Here is a 5,484-nt window from a genome sequence, read left to right as displayed (position 1 = left end):
GTATAATATTCTTCCACTTTGACAGTAGAGAATTTTTATCACACTTTATCACACATTTGTAAAAGGTCAAGAGGTGTGAATACTTTCTGACGGCACTCTATGCCTCAATGCAGTCATATTCGTGGCTTATTGGGGAAGTGTCTTTCAATAAGTTATTTTTGGCAACCCATCCCATGAGAGTGAATATCATTCCAGTTCATCTGTTCTGTTCTGTTTCATTACCACTGCTTGCTATGAATTCCATCTGATGGTGTTTGCATGTGTAGGTAAAAAGACAAATCATGTCTAGTTTGGAACACTGACAATTAAAGAGCATAATTATATAAATATATATATATATATACACTGCTCAAAAACATAAAGGGAACACTTAAACAACACAATGTAACTCCAAGTCAATCACACTTCTGTGAAATCAAACTGTCCACTTAGGAAGCAACACTGATTGACAATAAATTTCACATGCTGCTGTGCAAATGGAATAGACAAAAGGTGGAAATTATAGGCAATTAGCAAGACACCCCCAATAAAGGAGTGGTTCTGCAGGTGGTGACCACAGACCACTTCTCAGTTCCTATGCTTCCTGGCTGATGTTTTGGTCACTTTTGAATGCTGGCGGTGCTTTCACTCTAGTGGTAGCATGAGACGGAGTCTACAACCCACACAAGTGGCTCAGGTAGTGCAGCTCATCCAGGATGGCACATCAATGCGAGCTGTGGCAAGAAGGTTTGCTGTGTCTGTCAGCGTAGTGTCCAGAGCATGGAGGCGCTACCAGGAGACAGGCCAGTACATCAGGAGACGTGGAGGAGGCCGTAGGAGGGCAACAACCCAGCAGCAGGACCGCTACCTCCGCCTTTGTGCAAGGAGGAGCACTGCCAGAGCCCTGCAAAATGACCTCCAGCAGGCCACAAATGTGCATGTGTCTGCTCAAACGGTCAGAAACAGACTCCATGAGGGTGGTATGAGGGCCCGACGTCCACAGGTGGGGGTTGTGCTTACAGCCCAACACCGTGCAGGACGTTTGGCATTTGCCAGAGAACACCAAGATTGGCAAATTCGCCACTGTGCTCTTCACAGATGAAAGCAGATTCACACGCACATGTGACAGACGTGACAGAGTCTGGAGACGCCGTGGAGAACGTTCTGCTGCCTGCAACATCCTCCAGCATGACCGGTTTGGCGGTGGGTCAGTCATGGTGTGGGGTGGCATTTCTTTGGGGGGCCGCACAGCCCTCCATGTGCTTGCCAGAGGTAGTCTGACTGCCGTTAGGTACCGAGATGAGATCCTCAGACCCCTTGTGAGACCATATGCTGATGCGGTTGGCCCTGGGTTCCTCCTAATGCAAGACAATGCTCGACCTCATGTGGCTGGAGTGTGTCAGCAGTTCCTGCAAGAGGAAGGCATTGATGCTAGACTGACCCGCCCGTACCCCAGACCTGAATCCAATTGAGCACATCCGGGACATCATGTCTCGCTCCATCCACCAACGCAACGTTGCACCACAGACTGTCCAGGAGTTGGCGGCTGCTTTAGTCCAGGTCTGGGAGGAATTCCCTCAGGAGACCATCCGCCACCTCATCAGGAGCATGCCCAGACATTGTAGGGAGGTCATACAGGCACGTGGAGGCCACACACTACTGAGCCTCATTTTGACTTGTTCTAAGGACATTACATCAAAGTTGGATCAGCCTGTAGTGTGGTTTTCCACTTTCATTTTGAGTGTGACTCCAAATCCAGACCTCCATGGGTTGATAAATTTGATTTCCATTGATAATTTTTGTGTGATTTTGTTGTCAGCACATTCAACTATTTAAAGAAAAAAATATTTAATAAGAATATTTCATTCATTCAGATCTAGGATGTGTTATTTTAGTGTTCCCTTTATTTTTTGAGCAGTGTATATATATATATATATATATATATATATATATATATATATATACAGTACCAGTCAAAAGTTTGGACACACCTACTCATTCAAGGGTTTTTCTTAATTTGTACTATTTTCTATATTCTAGAATAATAGTGAAGACATCAAATCTATGAAATAACACATATGGAATGATGTAGCAACCAAAAAAGCATTAAACAAATCAAAATATATTCCTCAAAGTAGCCACCATTTTCCTTGATGACAGCTTTGCACACTCTTAGCATTCTCTCAACCAGCTTCACCTGGAATGCTTTTCCAACAGTTTTGAAGGAGTTCCCACAAATACTGATCACTTGCTGACTGCGTTTCCTTCACTCCTCAGTCGAACTCATCCCAAACCATCTCAATTGGGTTGAGGTCAGGTGATTGTGGAGGCCAGGTTATCTAATGCAGGACTCCATCACTCTCCTTGGTCAAATAGCCCTTACACATCCTGGAGGTGAGTTTTGGGTCATTGTCCTGTTGAAAATCAAATTATAGTCTCACTAAGCGCAAACCAGATGGGATGGCGTATCACTATAGAATGCTGTGGTAGCCATGCTGATTAAGCAGTCAACAAAGCCAAATTTTACACTGTTTTTCATTCAGCTGCATACCTGAATCGTCATTAAGTAAGTGGTTCCCCAACTAGGGGTCGCAACCCCATATGAAAATGGTGTTGCGTGAGAATGTCCAAAATCCAGAAGAACAAAATATAGAACAAAATATACAGTTGAAGTTGGAAGTTTATATACACTTAGGTTGGAGTCATTAAAACTCGTTTTTCAACCACTACACAAATTTCTTGTTAACAAACTATAGTTTTGGCAAGTCGGTTAGGACATCTACTTTGTGCATGACACAAGTAATGTTTCCAACAATTTATTTCACTTATAATTCACTGTATCACAAATCCAGTGTGTCAGAAGGTTACATACACTAAGTTGACTGTGACGTTAAACAGCTTGGGAAATTCCAGAAAATGATGTCATGGCTTTAGAAGCTTCTGATAGGCAAATTGACATCATTTGAGTCAATTGGAGGTGTACCTGTGGATGTATTTCAAGGCCTACCTTCAAACGCAGTGCATCTTTGCTTGACATCATGGGAAAATCAAAAGAAATCAGCCAAGACCTCAGAAAACTAATTGAATACCTCCACAAGTCTGGTTCGTCCTTGAGAGCAATTTCCAAACACCTGAATGTACTACGTTCATCTGTGCAAACAATAGTATGCAAGTATAAACTCCATGGGACCACGCAGCCGTCATACTGCTCAGGAAGGAGACGCGTTCTGTCTCCTAGAGATGAACGTACTTTGGTGCGAAAAGTGCAAATCAATTCCAGAACAACAGCAAAGGATATTGTGAAGATGCTGGAGGAAACAAGTACAAAAGTATCTATTTCCACAGTAAAACGAGTCCTATATCGACATAACCTGAAAGGCAGCTCAGCAAGGAATAAGCCACTGCTCAAAATTCACCCAACTTATTGTGGGAAGCTTGTGGAAGACTACCCGAAACGTTTGACCCAAGTTAAACAATTTAAAGGCAATGCTACCAAATACTAGTTGCGTGTATGTAAACTTCTGGCCACTGGGAATGTGATGAAAGAAATAAAAGCTGATATAAATAATTCTCTCTACTATTATTCTGACTTTTCACATTCTTAAAATATATTGGTGATGCTAACTGACCTAAGATGGAATTTTTACTAGGATTTAATGTCAGGAATTGTGAAAAACTGAGTTTAAATGTATTTGGCTAAGGTGTATGTAAACTTCCGACTTCAACGGTATATTATAATATCGTCTTTGTATCTCAAAATCATTTTAAGTGGTCAACCTTAAAAATCTAAATGAAAATAATTCTAGTCAAAAAGATAAAATTCAAACAGAGAGCATCCTTAGATCATGGGAAAAGGCCACACTTGGATCATTCCCACAGTGAATGGCTAGGTCCGCAACACTGTGAAACCACACACTACTGCACAGACTTTTATATTACCGGCCGCAAATGATAAGGTAAAAACAATGTGTGGGGAGGCAGAGGCACAGAAACTCACATCAATACCTTTGTCAGGTAACACTGTTAAACAAATCATTTATGCTGTTGCTAGCAAGAAAGAGGAAACTGCCTGAACGACTCAACAACTCTCCACCTGATGCTCTCCAAATGGACGTTAGCTTTGAGGGCCGAGATGCCCATGCGTTGACGTTTGTTCACTATACATGTCAAGGGATGGTATTCACGAGGACATATTGTTGTGTCTCACGGTTCCCAAGGATGAAACAGCACAGTGGATGTTCAGTGTATGTTCAGCTGCATGGCTATATTGATGAAAATCCGATTCCATGGGATCGAATGGTGGGCTTTTGCACAGATGGGGCTCCATCTATGGTGGGACTGCAGGCAGGCCTCTGCACTCTAGTTATGAATGTGTCTCACTCTGCCATATGGACACATTATATGATACACCAAGAGCAACTGGTGGCAAAAGAGCTGAGCACAGAACTCGGAGATATACTGCAGCAGGTAACTTTGATTGTAAACTACATCAAACCACATCCACTGTGCGCACGCCTGTTTGCAAAACTATGTGGAGATATGGGATCAGAGCATGACGATGTTCTAATACACACCGAGGCTTGATGGTTTTCGAAGGGGAGTGTTGGAAAGATTTTTCACATTGAGAGAGGAACTGTTTGGTTGACTTGGTTGATTTTCTGTGTAATGAAAAGAAAATGTGTCTCCTTGCCTATGTAACAGACATATTTGGGAAACTGAATGAATTGAACGCAAGCACGCAGGGGAAATACAAAAACATTCTACAGATGAGTGAACGAATCAGTGGATTCAGAAATAATCATAATTGGAGAGAGACCTACCTCCCAATCCATTTGACTGCGATCCTGGCTCAGTTAACATGCTGGTAAGTGAAATTGAACAGCTGATTGAGCTTTCATGTGACCGACTGCATTCACAGGTCACTACGAAGGAGTTTTGGTACTTGATTCAAAGGGAATACCCTGCAGTCTCCCTCTGAGCATTAATAGAGAGCTCAAAACAGCTGGGAACTTGGAACTGGAAATCTCCAACTTCAAAAATTGTTTTGAATGGTCATCCAACTCGGAATTCCAACTCAGGAAGTCGGTCCTCTTTCTAGAGCTCCGACTTTCTGACCTGAAAATCACTGACGTCATGATTTGACCTTATATGATTTGACCTCGAGTTCCATATTGTCTTAAAAGCACCATAAAACTCATGGTACCCATCGCCAGCCCATATCTGTGTGAAGCTAGATTCAGTGCTCTCGTCTGCATTAAAACCAAATATCGATTCAGGTTGGATGTGACAGCTGAGATGAGGTGCGCACTGTCGACCACACCCCCTGATTTTGAGAAGCTCCAACGCGACATGCATCAAGCACACTCATCTCATTAGTGCTGGTGGGATACATCATGGTGAGTTGAGAAGACAATCAGAAACACTTTTAGAATGTTTTTCAATTGACGGTCATAGCCCCAAATAAAAAGTAAACAATGGCTGTTAATGATTTTTTATATATATATT

The sequence above is a fragment of the Salvelinus namaycush genome, chromosome 36 (genome assembly GCF_016432855.1).
Source record: "Salvelinus namaycush isolate Seneca chromosome 36, SaNama_1.0, whole genome shotgun sequence".
Taxonomy (NCBI): domain Eukaryota; kingdom Metazoa; phylum Chordata; class Actinopteri; order Salmoniformes; family Salmonidae; genus Salvelinus; species Salvelinus namaycush.
Note: the sequence above shows the minus strand (reverse complement) of the source record.